The sequence below is a fragment of the Triturus cristatus genome, chromosome 3_1 (assembly GCF_964204655.1).
Source record: "Triturus cristatus chromosome 3_1, aTriCri1.1, whole genome shotgun sequence".
Classification (NCBI taxonomy): Eukaryota; Metazoa; Chordata; class Amphibia; order Caudata; family Salamandridae; genus Triturus; species Triturus cristatus.
This window is the reverse complement of record NC_140583.1, coordinates 364,489,445-364,514,682: the sequence shown is the minus strand read 5'-3', so window position 1 is coordinate 364,514,682 and position 25,238 is coordinate 364,489,445. Positions and strand designations below refer to the sequence as shown.

The following is a 25,238-nucleotide window of genomic DNA, read 5'->3' as shown; positions in this document are numbered from 1 at the left end:
GAATGCCATCATAATCAGAGAGGGCAAAAGTGGGGTTCATTTGGCAGCTGAGGAGTATCGGTGGTGACAAAAAAACCAAGAAGAAAGTGAACCTGCCCATGTGAGATGCTACTGCTTGATGGAGTCTGGGAAGAATCACAAAGAGATCTCCAGTTACTCGCATCACATATTTCTGTTTTGATCTGATTTGAGTATTCATACCTGTGAAACAAATTCAGTAGTGAATTCTAGCTAGCTTAGCTTGTTATGGTGTAACGTTTAAAAAGTTCAAGAGGAGATTTAATAGTGGGGGATGGATGGCTGTAAATAGTTTGGACTGGCTTGATATCCCACACCAAGGGGGACTAATGTGGTACGCCTTGGCTTGTTCCACTAAAAGCAAAGACACCTAGTAGTGCCTTTGCTGGGAGTGGTCCTGGTTTGGAGTTCTGCCAAGCTGCCACGTGTGCATCTAGCCATATTTTCAAAAAGCACAACTGTATCCACTTTCAGTTTGGCTGCGAGGGTCATTTTACTTGCTGGTCTTGCAGGACTACAGATTTTAACTCCTCAAACTCATATTCTTAAAGAGCATTGCTTTGATATTGATTCACAAAGTGAGAAATCTGTGGTTACGTTAAGTGTCCACCAGAAAGAGAGATTCCTGTCCTTTTAATGTTTGTGAAAAGCGTCTGAACACTTTGTCACATATCCCTTTCTCATGTCTGCTTAGTAGCCTTTAACTGTACACACAGGAAAACTTAACAGGGCAGAACCAAAACAAAGGACATAAGACTGACTAACCTGTAGAGGATCAACCTGGATCTTCTTAGACCAGATGTCAAATTTACACCAACGGTCAGAAACGTGTACTTTGTGGTTGGATAGCGCACAGCCAAAATAACATCCTCCACCTTTGAGAGAAAATCAAATCCTCTCAGTTGATTCCTGTAAGGAATTGCCTCTTTTCGTATGGGCACACCCAAGCTGTTCGACAAATGCTGCTGGTTTTTCGACTCAAGAGTTCACTGAGGCCTGCTAAATCAGATCTTGGTGCTCTGAAACATGTATGTCAAATTGGCTTATACCAACTAGTAAGCCCCTAGTATGGTACCCAGGGCATTTAGGTAAGAGGGGAACTCCAGGGATTGCAGCACCGGTTGTGCCACCCTGGCCGTGACCCAAATAAAACATCTCCCAGTCCCCCACTGTAGACAGATGAGCCGTATTCCACTGCTAATCCGGCCTTGCCACAGCCAACAATGGCAAAGCCAAGCCTCTCCGAGTAATGTGTGCAAATCACCCCTGTGGCAGGGTGTTTTTCACATGTTCCAAAAGTAAAAACGCAAAACTGCCATCTTTACTGTGAAAAAACGTGGTCGCCCCATTGGTGAATACACAATTGCATGCTGATCCCTTAGCGGTACTAACTTCTGAACAGTGCAACCAAAATTGATATATCCAAGGTGTCAGACATCTTGTGATATTAAGCCAGACTGTATTCCTCAGTCAAAAATAAAGTAGCAAACTGTGGTGTACAACTTTCACAAACCTGCCACTTTGTTTCCTTCAACCTCTTCTGCCCTTAAAGGTTGCACATCGAGCTTGGACTCTAGACAGCTTTCTGCCCTCCTAGGGAGACGTGCTAACAACACAGAGGAAAGGAGACAATAGAGGGTTGTGCTGAAGCTCCTCCTCCTGCAGGAAGCCACACAGGTGTCGGCACAAAAGGCGGGCTTCAAAGGTGGAGCTGCCTTTGAAGAGCAAATGGGGAACACTTGAGAGAGAGGCAGCCTTATTGTTTAGGTAGACTAGCTGGCGCCCGGGAAGTAGTGCGGAAACCTGATGTCAAACTAGTTTTTCAGGAGCTGGGTTAGGGAGCTCCACACGCTGAGAGAGGGGTCTTGCCATATTTGAAGTGGACAGAATGTGGCCAGATGCCACACTTAGTAGGAAGTGGTCATCAGGAGTGAGGGAACCCAGTAGCCTATTGGCTACTGACGGCATCCGCACTGGGCGCATTTTCTGGGCAAACAAGGGCACCCCTGGCACCCCGAAATCAGATCTGGTCTGGACTGGAAGAAGGACCAAAGAAGAACTGCCCTGCTGCACAGTGAAACCAGCAAACAGAGGCTGCATCGGCATATAATACACCTGCTGAATCTAGTGGCTAGCAAATGAGTAGGACTGTGCCTGCTGTGTCCTGCTCATGAAGGAGTCATCTCCAGAGCCCAGCAGAAGCAAGAGACTCCAAGGGTCAGTTGGCTGACCTTCTGTTTGCAGCACAGGGCCTGCTGGGGCGAGTTGGTAGCCCAAATCCTCAAGCTGCTACTTATCGTCGCTGTGCTCCACCAGAGACCAGGACCCAAAGCTCAACATTGCATCTGATTTTGCTGAACCTGGGTGAGTCTTCAGATTGCAGCTTGGTTATCCAAAAGGCAAGTTACCATCCAAGGTATGATTACTCTGTGGCTGTGACACCAGGCTACTGGTAGCAAGTGGCGACTGGACCTCTGTCGGGACCGAGAGGACTTCGAGGGACACGAATGCCTGTGCCCAGGACTGTTTCATGAAGTCCGTGAAGCGAGGAGCACCGCAGGAGGACGCTGTTGACGGCATGGCATCTACAGCATCCTTGATCATCTTCCGAATCCAATATCTCTTGAATCAGTGCCACTCCATAGGAATCCCCAGCAATGGGATAAAAGTTCCTGGAGATTGCTCCTACCTTCGAGGAAACAGTTTCTGTGGACCTTGCTGGTCCCTCTGACTGGCTGTCTACCACAGCTGGTCACCTACAGTAACTCTAAATAACTACACTGACACGTTAAGTTTTTGAACTCGCCAATGCTTGTTTAAGGTTAAGTGAAAGACTGCATATTTACTATACCTTGTAAATTCCATATCTACAGAACCCGCCGGATATATCTTTTTTGAGGTGGTGTCTAAAAATACATAAAAATATAATCAATTTTATAAGTTGGAGTCAGATTTTGTGAGGGTCTTGTGCGTTTCTCCTTCAGTTCTTTTGGTTCTGGTTTAATGCTTTACACTTTCTTCTTTGTGCAAGCCTGACTGCTAGGAGCCTAGCTGCCCGAGGCTGAGCTTAAGGTTTGGCTAACAAAACCTACTGGGACTAAAGCGGTTGGTATGTGTATTACACAATGAGCTCGCACAACCACACCGTATAATACACCCCATTTCCTCAAAATCCAACTCAAATCCCTATGCATGGAGTTATAGAATGTAAAAGTTTTCAGATGCCGGACTCTGCCCTGTTGATGGGACACTGTTGATGCTATCTTATCATGTAATCTAAGATAAAGAGCCTACTCAAGAACATATGAGGCAATGTGTCCCATCAGACAACAGCCTAACAGCAATTAAATAAGTATAGTCAAATAAATATGCTTTCAATCAAGAAGGGACATGGGCCATCTAAAACTTGAGAAACTATGAGCGTTTATTAAATAATTTAAGTGCAGTATAGAAGGCAAAAAGAGTAATTAGTCAAAAGCTTGGTTTATCAATATTAGCACAAGGCTCAATCAGATGCAGCAAAGATCCTGAAATGAAGTTAAGTCTCAGAGAAAAAATATTCTACGTCCAAATCAAGAGACGGACTAAAGCACTTCTGCCTTCAAAGAGCCAGGTCAAAATTAGAGTGGCTCACCTCCAATTTCAGTGCCTTTGATAATAAAATTCACAGTGAAATTTGCATTGTCAGCATAAGGTAATAAAACATTATTACAGAAAGTGACAAATCAGAATACAAAATGTAATAGAGCATCATCTAGAACTTTGCCAATTCCATGCCCTAATATGAATATTAAAACCACCCATTTGACCTAATGTCATCAGATATATCGGTATAAATCTGGTTACACTTACAACAATGACAGACTCATTATTGAATAGGCCTTCAGTAACACAAGTAGGAAGAGCCTTGAATGTTGCAAAGGCTTTCCCCAGGGAGAAGAGCATGTAAACAGAAAGCATTATAATGGTGCACATTGTGTTACGTGCGAAGAGGAGTGAAAACACACATCACACATATCAGTGCAATATAGACTACAAAGACCTCCACAAAAACTCAAATAACCTTTGGGGAGTACAAAATCAGAGAGTCTCTACTAACGTCCATCTACCTTGAGGATTGCATTAACAATTTTATGCATCATGCAGGTGGCTTATTAGAAGCTACTTGTTTGTGCCTTCAGCTACTGATACACCCTACAAACAAATCAGCATACTCGGATCAGGAAACCACTACATAATCATAGCACCAAAATTCAAGCTGCAGGTGGCCCAGGGCAGATCCCTTAGATTGCAGTACCTAAGTCTTCTGGATCCACTATTGGGGGAACAACTTAACTTCCGTCTATTCGGGGGGAAAAAAAAATAACTGGCAAGGAGCACCTTGATTGATCACTGGATAATAAGAAAAGGAAAAAAACTTACAGATGGATTAGAGACGATATAACATTACCAATCCCCCAACGCTAACACAAAGGACTAAAACCAGATCAAATGCCCTTCAACAAACAACTAACACGCAACCAGATCAGACACAAGTTTTTCATAAAAAAAAAAAGCAGATTGGGCTCTAACACCACATTCTGAAAGGAATATCAATACATCAGATCAGCTAAAAGATAAACAAATAGCTCAATTTATACCCCAATCGGACCAAGTGCCTGCAACATGCAATTTCGACCAACTTACCTCTTGAATCTTCTGAAACCCAAAATAACGTCCGTCTATCCTTGCCCTTGGTACTCATGCCATCCCTTGCAGTAATTAAATCGTGTTGGTGGCACAGCTCTAACGCTGATAAGTTCATACAAACACATAGATGACACAATAGTGTCCAATTTCTACAAAAATCTTCAACAGAGACAATCTCATGGGGCAATAACACTCCCAGTACATAGAAGTGTTAGTGAAATAGATACGGTTTCACTTAACTTCACTCAAACATTGTCTAAATAGATTCACACTAAGATGTTTGCACCAAATGAAGTTATAATAGGTGAGATTGTGGACTAACCGAATTTGTTAAGTACTTTGAAGAACTTGGGGAAGCAGGCAATGCTGGGAGAATAGTATTTCAGATTTTGCGTCAAAACTTTGATTTTTTTTTTTTTATAACAAAAATAAATAAAAATTGTTATACACATGGGCATGACAATTTGCAAAATATGTCTGGCAAGGCTTTCTTTTCGCACGGAGTCCTCTGAAACATATACAATGTCCTGATACTTATTTGAAGTCTGTTTTTCCATATTTACAAGAGTCCAGTAGAGTAATAGGATATGACTTTTGTCATATCTATGTCTAGGTATAAGGTCCTGAGTTGCTATCTTGCAGGTCAGTGAATAGTGGTTCTTCATGGGGAATAAGATGGATAGTGTCATCCCTTTAAAAGTGCACAATAGGTATAATGTTATCTAGAATTAACACAAGTTTGACGTTTTCAAATTGTACATGAAACCATAAAACATAATGCATTTACAGCTCGCTTTACAGTGACTTTTCAAAATCACAAAAAGATTTTGCTGTCAACATTGGGAATTGCACGCAAAGATGTCATGCTTTCCCACAATATAGCAATTGGCCATTTACAGTAAACCACCTTAATTGCTGAATTAAGTCTCTCACTTTGTCAGATTATTTTCAGTGGCCCCAAGGCAAGCAGGTTCTACAGGGCATGAATGTCGGTGGTTGGATGTTGTTTGCCCTTGGTGCCTGCCCTACCATGGCTCTGCAAACTGGGTCGAGTACACCCCTTCTGCACTTGAATCTCAGGGTAGCAAGGGTGAGCAGTCAAAGGCTTGTCTAAGAGGTAGGGTGGCGGAGATTCAGAATTCAACAGACACAATAATTCATTATTCAGCCCAGTTAAAAAACAATGTGGATATTACACATAGTATTGGGGTTTTTACAGTGTCTACCTCAACTAGTAGCAATAACAAGGAGGTCACAGGAATTAGGCTCGAGCTTATGTTAAAAATGCGTGAGAAGTTTGGTAACTCTTGGGGTCAGTTCACCAAGTCTTATAAGCAAAAGAGTTTACAATGGCAATTGTTACTCTGCCTAATGTACACGTTTATGTATAATAAGTTAAAGTTTATCCTTCTTCTAGACCATGAGGTACCTAGTCACTGGGACACAGCTGGGTTGTGGAAGTTGCTGGGGTAATCTATTCGGTCTCACAATTGGCACTTAAGTAGCCATAAAATGCAAGTCCCAGCCTCTCGGATATCACAGCTAGGGATGAAAATCATAGGAGGCTCAGCAGTGGTAAATAGTCTTCACCAGTTGTAGCTTCTAGGTCATAAGAAAGGTCCTCCTCTGTGGCAGTTTTGTCAACCTTGCGGGACTCTCAGCAGTAGAACAGGTACCTGTTGTAACATTGCGGTGATGCTGGTTGGCATACTGGTACTTGGGGGTTATTGATGGAAATGCTCCTAAAATTTGTAACTCCATACCAGTCCACATCAGGACCAACCCCTCCCACCTACAATTCAAAAGGCAGCTCAAAGAACTCTTCCTCAACCGATCTCTACCATACAGATAGCTACAACCTAACCATCGAAGCAGGCCCCCAACTGCTCACAAGACACTTTGACATTAAGAACTCTACCTCACTATCCCCTATACCCTCCAAGGCCAATCCCGTCACAAGTCCCTGTGCTCTCTGACGACAAGGCAATGTAAATACTATTGTGATAACATACCCTGCAAGTGACATTGTGCGCTCTACGACGATATTACTATATGTCTGGAGCCATTGCTACATACTAGTATTGTCTATGTATCTTACGAGTGATCATGATGTAAAGTGCTCCGATACCTTCTGTTCTGGCCAGCGCTATATAAAACTCCTAACTAAACTATTGATTCTTCATGCAATTCCTCACATGAAAGAAGCAGGGAGGCAGATGACTCATCACAGCTGACTCGGTGCCCGTTATACTCCCAGTAGCAAGTATGGCTGTCTTGGGTGCGGCACATCTGAGAACACAGCTGGGCCAAGTATTCTCCTTCCTTCTCTGAGCAGACAGGCTTAGAGAGGCTAGGCAGACCCACAGCTCTCCAGCAAGATGTGCAGACTTCAGTTGACATCACCTCACCTATGGGAGACTGAATGCCATGGAGACACCAGCCCTCGATCACAGGAGCTCTTCAAGAACTCTGCAAATGCACACCATTACTTGGCCAAGAAGAACTCGAAACCTGAAAAAAGTGGGAATGTTGATTCACTACCAAAAGTCCAGGAACCAATTTGTAATTGTTCATCTTTAAATGTAATTTCATGGCTGCAGTGCAGACAGTCTTTGTGCAAGGTGATGGTTCTCACAGAAATTAGTGTAAAAACTGTCTCCAAGCAGGAATGTCCAAGAAATGGGCACAATGAAATGTGAAAGGCTCTGTACCTGGCTATTATCAGCCTTCGCAATGATAGAAAGACAAAAGGACAGGCCCTGCCTAGAAACTTCCTCACCTGAAACAGAATCTGAAAACTCACCTCCAAACTCCATTCTTCTACCATTAACCAAATGGCAATGCACAGGAAGGACTAATAATCCAGAAGGTCTTCACAGAAGTTCTAAGGTTAGCTCACCTCCATCTTTACACACTTCTAATTATGGAACCCTGTCCTTCAGGCACTACACTTTCACTTCTTGAACCAATGGCACTCCATCCTCCCTCTTGTGCCATGTAAAACCAGGGTCAACCCAAAATGGACCTCTCTGGTCCTAGTAACCATACTTCCAAAACAACACCATTCATACTTTACACACGTACACTAGACATACACACAGGATATCAGTACAAGAGTATTTTACATGTGTGGGGCCCTGCAGGTCAATACACTCACTGCGTTCCCCATGAGCCAGGAAAAATGTTGTTTTCAATATTATAAGCCACCACTTTATGTCAATAACCCAGGACATGGACAGCCGTCCCATGGCAAAATAAAGGGCACGCGTGGGGCACCCTTCGAAGTCACATAAAGGATTTTGCACCTTAGAATCGTCATGCACAGGTCTAGGTATCTGTACACACTCTAGATTAATGATATAGCTAGACCAAAGAAAATTAAGATATCAGTCGGGTCACTCAGGGTAGGGGTAGACATCGGTTTACCATGCAGGGAAAACACTATTTCCAACACATAGATTCCCTTAGTAAATCTACCAAAGGTAAGTCAATTACATTGTTGAGGATCTGACTTTGGGGCTTCAATCCTACTGCCATTAAATTGGTTAATCTGTGTGACTAAAAATAAAGTACTGAATCTAGCTCATGTTTCGGAACTATAGAATCACTTACTAATAATTATTTGCGTGTTGTGGTGGGTTCTGAAAAGTGCAGTCTAACTTTGAAAATCATGCTGACAAAGTTCTGTCAGCGTGCTTGATCCGTTTTCATTCACACACTATTAACTAACATGTGCTGCTGCACATTAATGTGTGAATTTTCTCTTTAACTGCTCCTTCTCTCAATCTTCATCATTGGTCAGGCCCCGGGGAGAGAGGGTATTTTTACCAGTAACAGCGAGAATGTCAGATGTTCTGTCTGATCCTCGGGGTCTCGTTTGTGACGCTGAACTAGAGCTTCTCAGTAGCAACACTTTCACACATAGAAGCTAGGCGAACATGGTGTTCAGGTGGTCCAAAACTACAGCAGTTAAAATGGTCAAGGAAAGAAGTAAAGGCAGCATAAATATGACCACAAAAGAATCAATATACCTGTGCAGTGCTAGCTTACAGGTTGGCATTTAGCTTCAGTGCCTCTACGCTACCAGTAATTGAAAGGAGAGTGCAAGAACCATGCATACACATAGGAAACAGCTAAAAAAGTAAGAGTACAGCACAAAGAAGAAGCAAATAAGTAAAACAAGTATTCACCAAACACCAATAGTGCTGGCTGTTGTATACTGAAAACATTTCCTCATCAAGCTACACTAAAACAGGAACGCAAGTTTACACTCAACAAACAGGCAGAAGAACAAGCTTCACCCATAGGAAAAGCACAGGCCCCAGCAGTGCAAGCTTTCACTTCTTCAGTAGTGATACGGCAGTGGCAAGGGAAATTCAACTTCACAACTACACATGCGTCAACTTAAGCAGTTGTTCCTAAACACTGCAAACACCTTTCAGACATAGACCATATAATCCCATAAACCTGCAGTGCATGTTTCTCTCACACACAAAACCAGACAAAGCGCTGAACATTTCCCTCAGATATGGAGCAGGCAACATGAGCGCCTGCACACAGGCAACAGCAATGTAGGCTTTACCCGCACAATAAACACCAGTAGAAGTCCACGGGTCTGGCAGGTCCAGGTAACCTTATAAAAACGCAATGATCTCACATACAACGCATTTAAGGGGACAAAGACACGCCACCTAAAGGCAAATCCTTAAAGGAGGACGGATTCCCATCACTCACCTAGGTGACATGCTTCATCATCTGGGATCTCCTCCTGGTCACAATCTAAGGTATCTTATAATATCTCGAAAACGAGTGGGGGTCAAAGGGAAAAACGGTTTACAGACTCTAATAGTTGTGAAATCCCCAAATCAACATTATAATATACTAAAACAACTATGAGTCTCGTACAATTGAAGACCTTGACACAAGAATAAAGGTGATGCTGAAAACTAGTAAAGCTGTGAATTCAAGTATGCATATGTGTATGTATGCATAAGTGTAAAAATTCCCATCATCAACCTCAAGAGGTTAGCTTCATCATCTGGGAGTGAAGGACTTAAAAGAGTACCATCTTCTACTTGGCAATTTGTAGATCTTGGTCTCTTATGTGTCCAAAACCAGTGCTGGGGGAGACTCCTCCATGCTAACTAGTTACGCGACCCCCAGCACTGGTTTTGGACACATAAGAGACCAAGATCTACAAATTGCCAAGTAGAAGATGGTACTCTTTTAAGTCCTTCACTCCCAGATGATGAAGCTAACCTCTTGAGGTTGATGATGGGAATTTTTACACTTATGCATACATACACATATGCATACTTGAATTCACAGCTTTACTAGTTTTCAGCATCACCTTTATTCTTGTGTCAAGGTCTTCAATTGTACGAGACTCATAGTTGTTTTAGTATATCACAATCTAAGGTAACCAAGGGCTACAACCTTCCGTCTACCAGAAGGGAGCTCGCGGATGTTTTCAAATGTGCTCTTCCAAGTTCTAAAGTATCAAACCAGTATGATTAACATAAATTATCATCAGAGTGACGGGCGCAGTGCTAGATCAAAATGTGTGAAAAAGTGATGTTTAAAATTGAATAGCAAGAGAAAAGAGTTATTTATTAAGTACGTCTTGTTATCCAAGCTAAAAACAGTAAAAGAGCAGTTTTAACAAAATAACTGCCGAAAAAGGGAACTACATGTTTCAGCCAACTGGACATACAATCGTCCAAGGCTTTCTTCAGGACCACTGCATAAACTTTTGATACTGCGTATATGTGAAAATTAATAGTGTTACAAAACAAAATTGAAACAAAGGTTGGAATCAATACAACCAATAAACCTGAACTTCAGGCGTATTAATCCTCCCCAAATCACTGGATGCTGATGGCACCTGTGAAGAGATGTGTCTGTGAGAAACAGTGCAGTTGAAAGCGTGAAAATGTTTATATTGCGTGAAACATAGGTTTTCAGCGTTGAAATGTAATTAATTAATGCCTGGATAAGTATCTATGACAATTGATGCTCACCCGTAATTCACGAGGATTGGACCTCACCTGGCAACGGCTCAGGAAAAGAGGCCCCGCTCTGTAGATAAAGAGGGAGAAAAATGTACAATCAAGGGCAGAAAGCTCGTCTTTCCTCTTATACAATTCCTCTCCTCCTCTATTATCTTATCAACCTATGTCTATGCTTTGTTTGTCAAAACTTATAAAAGGCCAAGACTTCTAAACAATTCATAAAGATCAATAGTGCCAGAAAGAATGGTGCTGTTGCAAAAATTGCTTAGCATCTATCTACATATATCGTGTTCCATGTAGTTGGCATAGTTGCATTCTAAAACAGAAGATGTATGCCACATTGTCGGATACGTTTGAAAATGAGGTGTCCTTGCATTCATCTCTTAGTAGTGCCGTGTAAACTAATTACAGCGCACGGCCCATTGTCAAGTGTCAGCGTCACCTCGTTGTGAAACAACTCTTAATTTTGAACCTACTGTATCTACTATAATGTCCGCTGGTCTTATATCCTAGGTCCTACTATTATATACTCTGATACGCTTGAACTAAAGGTGCCCACATATTTATCTCATGTTAATGCCGTGTGGAATGATTGCACAAGACGCATTATGAAATGTCAGCGTTTCGTTGTTGTAAAACAGATCTTTATTTAGACCTGCTCCGCACACTCACCGCTGTCAAATTACAAGTGCGGCGCATTATCGTGCGGGGACAGAATCATGCGCTCGCATGTAACAGGGGCAAAATTAAGGTGTCACACATTTATCTCATGTCAGTGCCCTGTGGACGATTAATGCACATGGCGCATTATGAAATGTCAACGTTCTGTCGTTGTAAAACAAATCGTTATTTAGACCTGCTCCATCCTGTATACAACGCCCACTCACTGCTGTCAAACTGCTAGTACTGTGCCTCTCGTGCGGGGCCAGATTCATACGCTCGCATGTACCAGAGGCAGAATTAAAGGGACACTCTTACCTGTCTGTCCGTACCTCGAACCGGAATTGAGCTCTTCGGGAAAGCGCCGACGGCAGGATTTCGTCATCTTTTAATGCAGTCAGGTGTGTTTGCTGCCATTAGTGATGACGCAACATACGTGCTAGGGCGCTTGGGAGATGTAGTTTATCGGCGTCTGGTGCCAGTTGACTAACATGTGTCTGCGTTCTTCTAGGCGTAATCCAGATACGTTTACTACGCTCAACGATGACATGTATATAATATGTTAGGGATAATTAAATTATCTAGATGTATCACCTAGTTTCTTAACGTGTGTACACCCCAAGAATTTATCACTCCTGGCTGATGAAGGAACGCGTTACTTACCTGTAACTGCGGTTATCCAGTATTGGTATCTTTCATAGATTCACATGCCTGAATCATTCCCCGTCGTCGGGAATGGGAGTCGCCGGTAAATAACAAAGTAATGTCCAGAAGACATAAGACAGCCATAGGCCTCAGAGGCCTTAGCTTAGTAAGCTATCCACGTCCTTATGTAAAAAGGACCAAATTTTGGCCAGAGCCAATCAGCTAACACCACCCTCTAGAACCTTCCTGGTAGGAGCTCTAGTCCCTCAGATTTTCGTGAGCACAGTGCTAAGCAGCTGTATACTGAGAGATCCGAGAGAGCCCTTCCAGGGGAGGCGGGTGGGTTGCATGTGAATCTATGAAAGATACCAATACTGGATAACCGCAGTTACAGGTAAGTAACGCGTTCCTTATCCAGTATTAGGGTATCTTTCATAGATTCACATGCCTGAATCAGAGTAGCAAGCAGTGAAAAAAGCACATTTCGAAAGATATGGATAACATACAGGTATTAGATAACCACATCTATCTGGGATAAATAACAGTGCTACTGTAAAGCAATGAATAAGTAATGCATACATTATAGTGCGAAATGTGCATAAACTCAGGATGGTGGGATGAAAGAAAGGGCTCACCTCTATTTAAAAAGATGACGTAGTACCGCTTGGCCCACTGACGCATCCTTCATGATCTCCGCATCCAGGCAGTAATGCTTGGTGAAGGTATGCGGCGTCTTCCATGTGGCCGCTCTACAAATGTCCACAATGGGCACCCCAGCAAAAAGAGCCATGGAAGTAGACATGGCCCTTGTGGAGTGGGCACGGACCGTTGTTCTCAACGGACGTCCTGCCTGTTGGTGACAGAAAGAAATGGCCGAAGAAATCCAGCGGGAAATGCTCTGTTTTGTGAGCGGAAGCCCTCTTCGAGGTCTGCTGTAGGCTATGAATAGCTGATTTGATTTACGAAAAGATTTCGTTCTCTCAATGTAAAATTTCAAGCAACGCTGAATGTCTAGTGAATGTAGAGTTCGTTCCGCCACTGTTTGTGGATTTGGGAAGAATGATTGTAAAACAATAGGTTCGTTGAGGTGGAAGTGAGATGGAACCTTGGGAATGAAAGCTGGATTTGTGCGGAGAAGGACTCTATCCTTTTTGAATTGCAGGAATGGGTCCTGGATAGAGAATGCTTGGAGCTCTCCCACTCGCCTTGCCGAGGTGAGAGCTAGTAGAAGTGCCACCTTCCAGGAAACAAATTTAAGGTCAGCTCTGTGGATGGGCTCAAACGGGTGCTTCATTAATTGAGCTAGAACTATGTTAAGGTGCCAGGCCGGTGGAACAGGCTTTACTGGAGGGAATGTGCGAAACAGTCCTTTCATGAATTGCTTTATGAGTCTATGAGACCATAAAGAGGGGCCGGAAGAAGATCTTCTGAAACGTGAGATTGCAGCTAGGTGAACTTTAATGGAGGCATGAGCAAGACCAGATTCTGCCAGATGTAAAAGGTAGGGTAAGACTTGTCCTGGGGTGGAAGAAAAAGGATGCAACTTATTCGTCTTACACCAGATACAGAATCTTTTCCACTTGAGTGAGTAGGTCTTGTTGGTACTATCTGCTCGAGCCCGAGCTAGAATTCGTCTGCAGTCTGGAGGAATGTCTAGGCCCCGAAACTCTCTGAACTCAGGAGCCAAGCTGATAACCTGAGAGAGGCTAGATCCGGATGTTGAATCTGCTGATCGCTGAGCGTCAGAAGAGATGGAAACGTTTTCAGCCTGATCGGAGGTTCCTGGGAGAGGAGGTGAAGTTCCGAGAACCAGTGTTGGCGTGGCCAAGCTGGGGCTATCAATATCAAAGTGCAAGGTTCCGCCTTCATCTTCCGTAGTACCCTGGGGATCAGGGGAAATGGCGGAAAGGCGTATGCAAAGACGTTGCACCATGCTATCGAAAAGGCATTCCCCAGGGATCCTGGTTGGGGATGCCAGCTTGCAAAGTATTGGCATTTGGCGTTGCGTTGGGTGGCGAATAGGTCCAGCTGAGGTGTGCCCCATTGGGCGAAGATATTGTCGAGGACCTGCTGATCCAGTTCCCACTCGTGGCACGCTGCCTGCCTCCTGCTTAGATAATCTGCCAACACATTGTGGGTGCCTGGAACATAATCTGCTCGGAGAGAGATGTTGTGGCGGAGCAGCCAGTTCCAGATTTTCTGCGATTCGCGCGAAAGTGTCAGTGAACGAGTCCCTCCCTGCTTGTTCAGGTAGTGCATTGTCGTGGTGTTGTCTGTCCGGACAAGCACTACTGAGTTCTTTATCCTCGGGAGGAAAGCCACTAGAGCTAGGTAGACTGCTCGGAGCTCTAAAAGGTTGATATGAAGCATTTTCTCCGAAAGGGACCACTTTCCGCTTAACTGTAGCTCCTGAAGGAAAGCTCCCCAGCCTTCCAAGGAGGCGTCCGTGGTGATTATATGAGGAGTAGCAGGAAGCAAGAAAGGCAAGCCTTGCGAAAGGTTCTTGGGGCGAACCCACCATTGCAGAGCCTGTTTGATCGCCGGGGTTACTTGGATGACGTCATCGAAAGACCCTGTACACTGGATCCACTGGTTCGACAGAGCCTCTTGTAGGGGTCGCATCCGTAAGCGGCAATGTGGGATTAATAGAATGCAGGAGGACATCATCCCGAGGAGGGATTTGAAGAGGCGCACCGAGAGTGTCTTTCTTGTCATTACCTGGAGTGCCAGAGATTGAAGTTTGTCCTGGCGTTCCTGTGACGGGAATGCTTTCCTGTGGATGGTGTCTAGTGTGGCTCCCAAAAATTGCATGCATTGGGATGGTTGCAGGACAGATTTGTCGTGGTTGAGAGTGAGCCCCAGTGACTCGAAGAGTGTCAGACAAGCGTTGGAAGATCTTATCACGCCTTCTTGTGATGGGGACTTGATAAGCCAGTCGTCTAAATACGGGAAGACTTGGTGGTGGGAACGGCGTAGGTACGCCGCCACTGGTGCTAGGCATTTGGTGAAAATGCGTGGCGCCGATTTGAGCCCAAAAGGCAGAACCCGAAACTGGTAATGCCTGCCCGCCACCATGAAACGCAGGAACTTCTTGTGGTTGCGGTGTATTGGGACATGAAAATAGGCGTCCTGAAGGTCCACCGACACCATGTAGTCGTTTGCGTTGAGTAAATGCAAAACCTCCTGTATGGTAATCATTCGAAACGACTGTTTTTTCAGAAATTTGTTGAGATTTCTGAGGTCCAATATGGGTCTCCATTTTTTCTCTTTCTTTCGGATGAGAAAGAAATGGGAGTAGAACCCTCTCCCTCGTTGGCTTAGGGGAACTTTCTCTATAGCTCCCTTTAGAAGCATAATCTTTATTTCTTTGAGTAATGGGCGCAGGTTTTTGTGAGCCCTTTGGCGGGGAGGAGTTTGAGGAGGAATTTGTATGAATTCCAGGGAATGGCCGAATTGTATTAATTGGAGGACCCATCGGTCCGTAGTTATCGTTTGCCAATTTTTGAGAAAATGGGAGATTTTTCCGCCAATCTTGTAGGATGGAGACAAGTTTGTGACCGGCTGCATCTGGAAGTCATTGCCGCCGCGCGGCACCCTTTTGTCTTCCTCCTCTGTTACGAAAGGAAGTTTTGTGGTAAGACGACTGTTGTCGCTGCTGAGATTGTGGACGGTACTGCTGGGAAGAGGAGAAAGAGGAACGCTGTTGAAAGTCTCCTCTGGAGGAAGTCTGACCTCTTCCTCTGGACCCACGAAAGGAAGGGTTCCGAGATTGCAGAGACCCCAGGGCTCTGGCAGTATCTGTATCTTTTTTGATACCTTGCAATGCCTCGTCAATAAGAGGACCGAATAGAAGCTGGCCATCATAAGGCATGTCCAGGACTTTTGTCTGGACCTCCGGCCTGAAAGAAGTTGCCTTGAGCCAACCCTGGCGCCGGAGAACAGCCGCACCAGCCAGCTGTCTAAAACCTGTGGAAGCAATATCCATTGCACAGTCTATCAGTTCCGTGGCAGATCGTTCACCCTCCAACAGAATCTTCCTTGCCTCTTCTTTTAAGTCAGAAGGCAAATCCGCTAGATATGGGGCAATGTCCGCCCACATTTGTCGGTTGTACCGTCCCAATAGTGCAGTAGCGTTGGAGGCACGCACTGTCAAGGCTGACATAGAGGAGAAACGTTTCCCTATGTTATCCATACGTCGCCCTTCTTTATCCGGCGGAGCTGTCAACAGCGCAGCTGGGTTGTTTGCCCTCCTCTGCGCAGCCTGAGTGATAACCGAGTCCGGCTTTGGATGGCCTGTAAGACAAACCGGAGCCGTGTCCGGAGCTTTATATTTCTTGTCCAGGCGTGGTAGAACCGGTGGCACTGATGAAGGGTTCTGCATTATCTTTATGCCCTGGTCCCAAATATAATCAATTATCGGAATTGCCCGGACGGACTTCTTGAAGGGTTCCTTAAAGTCATATAAGAAACAGTCTTGTTGATGCGAAGGCATCGGGATCTGGAAGCGCTGGGCCGCTCTTTCAATGATGTTGTGGAAACCGCCGATGTCGTCGGGCGGTGAGTCGGCTGTGGTAGGGACAGGCGAAACAGGAGCCGGAAGGATGTAATCGTCCCATTCATCTTGTTGGGATTGGACGTCCTGGAGTTCTCCTTCCTCAGGTTCCTCCTCCTCCTCCTCGTCGTCCGTGGTGGGCCGAGGCGGAGGTGCCGTCCTCTCCAAAAGCAGTGGAGGCGGTCGTGGCCGTGGAAGGCCCCGCAGGCATCGGTGGAGGTGCCGGAGTCGGAAAACGCTGCTTATAGTCCGTTATTAAGAGCTGAAGGTCTGTGACCAAGGCTGCCGGTAGACACACCATGGAAGGTGGAGGCGGCATGTATTCTTGATGAGGAACCTCCTCATAGTCCTGGGGATTGTCTTCGTAATCCGAGACATCCTGGTACTTTACATGGAGCTGTGATGGACTAGTCGCCGCAGGAAAGAGACTAGCGTCATCCGAATCCTCCTCTTCAAAGAGGCGAGTGGGAGGCAAGGTTGAGACCTTACTGGGCGAAGTGAGGGCCGGAGTTAATGCACGCTTGGTTATTTGTACATGCACAAATGTACCCTGGTCGTCCGTGTCTATACCCCTCAAGGGGCTCGATGGTATAGCTGTAACCGACGTTACAGGTATCAATGCAGTCGACGAGATCGTCGTCGGGGTCGTCGTCAACGACGAGGATGATGAAGACGGTCTCCTCGTCGACGATGACGTCGACGATGACGTCGACGACGGCGTCGACGGTGATATTCTCGTCGACGGTACCCTCGTCGTCGACGGTGTCTTCGTCGACGGTGTCTTCGTCGACGGTGTCTTCGTCGTCGGTGTCTTCATCGACGATGTTGTCGTCGACGATGATGTTGTTGAAGCTCTCGTCGACGGTGTCGTCGTCGACCCTCCCGTCGACAGCTTACTCGACGACGACTTTTTTATGGCTAACGTCGACGGAATTGTCTTGCCTGCCGTCGACGATGGAGTTGTCGTCGTCGAGGACATGGAATGGGATGTCATCGTCGATAGAGTCGTCGTCGACGATGTAACTGAAATCGCTGTCGAAGGAGACTTTCTCGTCGACGCTACTGTCGACATTGTCGTCGACGAGGTGGCAATAGGCTTTTTGAAGGTGTGGGGCATCACCTTAGGAGACAAGCTCCCTGGAACAGGCGAATCCTGGACCTCTGAAGACTTTTTCTGCGTCTTCTTTTGAGGTGGCTGCGACGAAGGGCCCGGCGATGCCACCCTTGGTCTTTTAGATGAGGAGTGAGACGCAACTGAGGAACTCTCACTCTCCTCAGAGGACACCACATCCTTGTCCTTCAGCCTTTGCAGCCAGATTAAAAGGCGCCCCTCTCGGTCTTTCAAGGTCTTAGAAGAGAAAGTCCGACATACCTTGCAGTCCTTAGAACTATGACTGGGATAGAGGCAATACAAGCAGTCCTTGTGTTGGTCGTCGATATGTAGCCTCTTCTTTCCGCAAGAGGCGCAGGGCCTGAATAAACCCTTCTTAGGTGTATCAGCCATGCTGAAAATCCAGAAAGTTGAGAAGAAATACTGTCAAATCCAAAGAAATGAGCAGAGCTCAGTGGAGACTCCCTTAGCACAACGTGCGGTAGAAAATCTGAGGGACTAGAGCTCCTACCAGGAAGGTTCTAGAGGGTGGTGTTAGCTGATTGGCTCTGGCCAAAATTTGGTCCTTTTTACATAAGGACGTGGATAGCTTACTAAGCTAAGGCCTCTGAGGCCTATGGCTGTCTTATGTCTTCTGGACATTACTTTGTTATTTACCGGCGACTCCCATTCCCGACGACGGGGAATGATTCAGGCATGTGAATCTATGAAAGATACCCTAATACTGGATAATTTTGAGTAATGTTGTTTGAGAAGACGGACATCAGACATAAAAAGAAATTACTTAGAGGTTCTGGTTATGTGATGCACAATGCCTCCATATTAATGCTGTCGTGTCTGTTTGCTGCCATTGGTGATGACACAACTTACGCGCTATGGAGATGCAGTTTATCGGCATCTTGCGTCAACTGACTAACGTGTGTCTACATGCTCCTAGGCGTTATCCAGATAAGTTTATTACGCTTCACGATGACATGTATATAATACACTCTGGATAATTAAATGATCTAAATGTTTCACCAAATTTCTTAACGTGTGTACACCCCAAGGTGTTATCACTCCTGGCTCATGGATCTTGGGTAATGTAGTTTTTCCGCGTGTTTAGACTGAGAAAAGACGGACATCAGACACAAAGAGAGTATATTCAGAGTTTCTAGTTATGTGAAGCACAATCCCTCCATATTACCGTCATAACGGTGCTAAGCCAGTATTGTCACTGTTTGTATACAACAAGGCTTCTGGTGATGTCATCATAATTATTTCAATGGATATACATTTCTGTATTAAAGGGACTCTGAGTACATTCTTTCAGTTGTCATATGTTCCTCCTGGTGTATGGTGACAGAGGACCTACAGTCAATGCTCATGTATAGATTGACGAGTGTCATTCCATTAATACAGTGTGATGTGGGGTGTACCCTAGAGATGAGGATTTGAAATTAATGTAGATAGCTTCACAGTTAATAGCCAACTAGTGGCTAAAACAAATTATAAGATGGACCACGGAATATCCTCATTCAGGCCTCGTTTGTCACTCTGCAATTTTTAAATCCATTTTTGTTCTTTGTTGAAAAGGAACCTTGATATGTCAGTGATGTGTTTCGGAATAAAAGGTTGTTTCAGCACTGTCCAGACTAGATCGTCTGCTTTATGTTGGATTTCTGAGAAATGTTTCATCAGTTTTGTATCTTGTTTTTTGCACCTTATAGTGCTTTTATGTTCGAGGATGCGTGATTTAATCTTGCGAGTGGTCATTCTTACGTATTGGTGTTCACATGGACAAGTGATCAAGTATATCAGTTTCTCACTGTTACAATTGGTAAATCTGTTTTGAACCCATAGTCTGTCTGTGCCTATATTCACTGTCTTAGAATGGCGTGTCTGTGCGCAAACCGTGCAAGATCCACAGGGGTAATGGCCCTTTACAACTGGTAAATCCCAAAGGGTACCCACCGCATGAGCTGGTCGAGTCTTGGGCCTTGTATGCACTAACTGATCTCGTAGGTTAATACTAACCCTGGCATAGTACTATGCTACCCTCGCGGAGTGTGCGTAGTTTGCGCTACTACACACTAAGCGAAATGCACATAGCACAGTGCAAAAACGCGTAGCGTAACGGGCATTTTTTACTTGCTCGCAGTCCTCAACGTCAAGTTGGCGACCGCCAGCAAGCGAGCAAAATCAACATCCTGGCGAAACCTTTTCCTCGTTCGCGATCAGCAACATCAAGTGTGGAAAATAAATCTCCCGGCAAGATTCTCAATGCGGGGAGGTCAGGTTTCCCATTGCGAGTGGTCGCGTATGCTCGCGACCGCTCGCGATGAGAAACTACCAGTGCGCGTTGAGAAAGCTGCAGCTCGAGTACAAATCTACTCGAGTGGCAGAAAATGACGGCTTGCACTGTGCAAGATGCAGTTTGTAATGATTGCACAGTGTGGACAAGCATCCGGCACTGTGCAATCAGTGCGAAAAGCATTTCCCTACCGCACTACGCAGTTCGTGTAGCTGTGCAAAGTGCACTGCGCGTAGCTACGCGTAGTGCTACATACGCACACTACGTCTAGGGTTAGTTAATACCTCTTTTAAATGAGAACAGTGGAGCAGGAAGTTTGTCTTGACCAATGTTCAAAATGTGCCAATGCTTCTGAACACTTCTATAAATCTTGTTCGACATAGTACTGAAAGTGTTCACAAAGGTTAGGCCTGTCAGTGGAGGTTTAGGGACCAGTGGCTCTAAAAGAGCATTCTTGTTCTTGGTGGTGGTTGCTCGCTTGAGTGCTCGTTTACTAGTTTCTATGGGTATTTCCTTTCTTGTAGCTGTTTAGACAAAACTGTTGTGTGGTCATCGTAATACTCCTTGGTAGAACAGTTCCTTTGTACTAGAAGAAACTGACCATATGGCAAGTTGTCATGGAGTGACTTCGGATGGTGACTATCATAACATAGAAGAGAATTTCTTGCCATCGGTTTCCTATACAGCTCGCTTTCCAAGCCTGTGGGGGTTGAGAAGATAAGTAAATCAAGAAAAGGAAATTGGTTCTTATCATATTCGCACCTCAAGAACCTCGGCAGTGGAGGTAAGCGCATGTCTGGTATGTTCACCAGTTTCTACACCCAGAATAATGGAAGGTCTCATAATGAGTTACAGGACTGGATGCACCATGCCCTGCCTCCCCACACTTCTGGAATTCATTATTGGATACCAGGAATCATTCCATTTATCTCGGTGTGGAGATTAGAGGTCAGGATACTTCCTCACCAGGATCAATCTTCTTCAGCCAGAAGCATTCCATAAGTGCAGCCTGAAGCTAAGCTTGGCTGGAGGGTCCTCCCCTACTTGTTTGAGGAAGAGAGCCCCCATGCCCCACCCAAGCCCCAGTTGTTGATCTCAACAGGAGCTATCAAGAACAGTATAGGGCAACAACGTCAGCTCACTCTTGATATGATTAAATTGAACGTTTCATAAACACATGCAGAGAATTATGTAAGTGCTTATTGGTCGGTTTGCAGTTCCTGTTCTTGGTCTCCGAATGTGTTTCTGAAGCTCATATTAGTAGACCGGTCCATCGGTTTAGTCTCATAGTGTGCAAGGCTTACACAGAACTCCAACTCGACTAAAGTTGGGAGTCAGAGCAGAATCAGAATAACTGTATTCCATCCAGTGCTTAGATGTCAGTGCCAAAAACATTTGTACTCGCTGCCAGGGGATGTATCAGTTTCAATGGATGCTGCTCATTCAGGATGACACGTCCATCAAAACTGTGCCTGGTGATGTCGGGTTCCTTGGTGAGGGAGTGGATGAGCTGGGTGTCGTCAGCATAAGATACTATTCTGATGATGGTTGCAAGGGTGGGGGGCCATGTAAATGTTGAAGAGCGTGGGGCTGAGGGAGGATTCTTGGGGTACTCCGCATCTGATCTCTGTGGGTACGGAGAGGAAGGGGAGGAGTCATTCTTTGTGTTCTGCCAGAGAGAAAAGAGCTACTCCAGTCTAGAGCAGTCCCCTGTATGCCGGCGTCGTGGAGTCTGGCGGCTAGTGTGCTGTGGGAGACGGTATCGAAGGCTGCTGAGAGGTCTAGAAGTATGAGGGCTGCAGTGTGGCCTTGATTAAGGAGGGTACGGATGTAGTCAGTGGCAGCTATTAGCGCGGTCTCGCTGCTGCGGTTGCTGCGGAATCCGGATTGAGATGAGTCAAGTATGTTGTTTGTTTCTAGGAAATTCGTTAGCTGGGTGTTGACGATTTTCTCGATGACTTTGGAGGCGATGGGGAGGAGAGAGATGGGCCTGTAGCTCTTGAGGTCAGTCGGGTCTGCGGAGGGATTCTTGAGGAGGGGTTTGACTTTGGCACATTTCAAGTCGTCAGGGAACGTGCCTGGTATGAGGGCGCAGTTGATTGTCCGTTGTAGTTCTGGTGCAATGGCAGAGGCGGCCCTGTGAAAGATGTACGGCGGGCAGAGGTCAGTGAGTTCTCCGGAGTGGATGCTTTTCATAGTCTTTGCGGTGTCTTCTATGGTGACAGGGATCCAGGTTAGGATGGTTGGCTGGGTGGCATCGCTGGTGGAGGGTATTGGGTTGGTGCCATGGTCATGGAAGCTGTCGTAGAATGTCCTGATCTTGTGATGGAAGAAGGAGCAGAGTTTGTTGCAGAGATCCTGGGAGGGAGGGACGTCGGTGGTTTCGCTGTGGAGTCTGGTGAATTCTAGTATTATGGTGAGAAGTTCCTTGGAGTTGTGGGAGTTGGAGAAGATTCTGTCCTGAATGAAGTTTCTCTTCGTTGGTGGTGTGCCGTGGTGGCGGCCCTGTCTGAATGGATGATTATCATTGCACCAGCAATTTGAACTAAACCATGGATGAATTCTTTAGGAGAGTCAGAAACAAGATGGGTAATCTCTCTTTTGGTGCCATGCTTTACTTCCCTAGTGACACTTAAAATCAAAAACAAAATCCCGAGCAAATAGGTCTGTGTTCGTCATAGATTTACACTTGCAGCACAAACTATAAATACGCACTCGAAACCATATACCACATACCTAACTGGTGGTAAACAAAATACACCTCAGGGAAAAATAAGAGTACAACTCTGCCATTCTAGTTTTAAGAGATGCTGTAGTATGCTGACTTTGTTAAAATTAGGTTGAGATTTCTAGAGTACTTCTACATGGTTTCAAAGGGCCAGATGCATCAACATACATTTTTCGATTTCCTAATTGCGAATCCTTACAATTAGCAATTAGAATATCACAATACGTAATGCATGAAAGTGTGTTTAACACTTTCTGCGATCCTGGAGGATCCTAGAGGATCGCAAATGACCTACCTCATGAATATTAATTTGGTAGGTCGCAATTTGCGACCCCCTAAGAATTACAAAAATCACGGGGATGGTAGCCTGCTGGGGTCAGCAGACCACCATGTCCGTGATTGCTTTTTAATAAAGCAATCTTTTGTTTTGTAAAGCAGCCGGTTTTCCTGAAAGGAAAACGGGATGCTTTACAAAAGAGAAAAAGAAAATCTTTTAATTTCATTTTCTAAGAGCAGGCAGTGGTCCATAGGACCACTGCCTGCTCTTAGAAAATGCATTTACAGACATTCACAAAGAGGAAGGGGTCCCTCGGGGAGCCCTTCCCATTTGCGAATTGGTTACCACCTATTTGAAGTAGGTGGAAAAATGCGAATGTTTTGCGACCGCATTTCAGTCGCAAAACATTCATGCATACCGATGCGATTCGGTATTAGGAAGGGACGCCCTAAACACGCTCCTTCCTAGTAGCAAATCGCAACCCATTTTGCGATCCGGTAACAGGTTACAGAATCACAAAATAGGGTTTCTTGCATCAGAAGAGCATTTTTTGCGTTCGCAAACAAAGGCAAAAACTGCTTGATGCATCTGGCTCAAAGTCTCAAGTAAATCTGATCTATATTTTGTGGTTAAATAATGTAAAAATACACTGAGCCTTTGACAACAGACTCCGTTACTCCAAAATCAGCTCAAAACACATTATGTAACTGTAAGAAAATGTCTCTTTCAGTATGATCACCATAAAGTTTTGGACTGATGCTGCTGGTTTTTCAACTCAGGACTGCACTAAGCACTATTAAACAGGCCTAAGCACTAGTGCACTCACCCTTAAAACAAGTCCTTAGTATATGGTACCCAGGGCCTGTAAGTTAAAGAGTCCCTCGTGGACTGCAGCACTTATGGTGCACCTATGACTGTGACAAGACAAAGCAAGACTCCCAGCTCGCCACAGCTGGTTGGCAGAGCAGCTTTCGAACTGCAAACTCGACTTTGCCATTAAAACTAATAATAAAGTCAAGACTTTCCTTTTTAATATCTATACGTCACCCCTAAGGTAGACCTATTGAGTCCTAAGCAGGGTGCTGTATGTTAAAAAGTAGGACCTGGGGGTGTGGCCAACGCAGCCAAGACGGTGAACACGTCTTAAAGACACTCTAGAGGCCGTATCAGTAATTCCTTTCCATCCTGGCAGTCTAGGTGCCCTGCCATATTCAATGCCTCCTTCTGCCTTCTCCTACCTGGCGATGGCAGCCCCTGTCTACCCACCGCACTCCTGAGGGACTAGAACTGGCGGAATTAGTTTCAGGCTGGACTGCCCAAGCCTTCTCAAGATAGGCAGTATCCGGAGGCCCACATCTCCATGACCTGGCCTGGGCCGCTGATCAGCGCTACTGGGAGAAAGGCGATTGTGTTCTACGCCGCTGCCCAACGAACAAAGCTGCTGCTGTTCTCCACGTTGGGGCTGCGGTCGAGGGCGCGGCTTGCCTGGGTCTCGCTCTCGCTGTGGACACCCGGAGCTTGCGCTGTCCCACACCTGCAGTGGGCCGCTTGCGACCTCGCGGCATGCGCAACCCAAGCAGCGGCCTGGCAAGTAAGGGGACGGAGCCAAGACTACTGCCACGTGCGGTCCATGCGCTGGAGGGACCCCACGAGGCACTATTCTATTGAATGCCTGTTGAAGATACAAGGGCCCCTGTGAATCCCTTACAACATTGATACACTGCAAATCAGCCCCTGGGGCCTAGCCTTTCATTCCTCCCCCCGCCCCCTACACGCCAAAAAGTCTTGAACTGGGGTGGCGAGGGCTGACTTGACCTGGTGACTACATACACTCTGCAGGCCTGCGATAACTCTATGACCCCCCCCTTTTCATTCGCACTGGACTTCTTCTGACGGGCTGCCCCCCCAGTCTCATAGTCCTCTAAAGAGAGTTTTCTTGCATACAGCGCATTCAGGGGGCAGCGCTTGGATTTTAGCACCTCATATCCTTTCGGCTGCTCATGCTGCTCTGTCACTGGGTTAAGCGGGCCAAGAGGGGGTACTAATCCATCCCACAGACACTGTGCTCAGAACTGGGATGCGGGAGGCTGACAGGTCTGGAGCCCCTACATGATACTGAAGCCCTCTGCCGCCCAGCGACATAGTGCTTTTGGTGGAGCCATACCCCAAACAGTCTCCAGTGAGTCACATTATGGGGAAGGATAAGCCTCCACCACCGAGATCACAACCAAACATTGACAAATTTGCCACTCCA

At 45.6% G+C, this 25,238-nt stretch overlaps 1 protein-coding gene across 4 annotated transcripts in view; it reads right to left on the bottom strand.

Annotated features, from left to right (window-relative positions):
• The window catches only part of NEDD4 (NEDD4 E3 ubiquitin protein ligase), a 1,922,401-nt gene that overhangs the window by 1,433,315 nt on the left and 463,848 nt on the right, over positions 1-25,238 (bottom strand). The window lies entirely within an intron of this gene.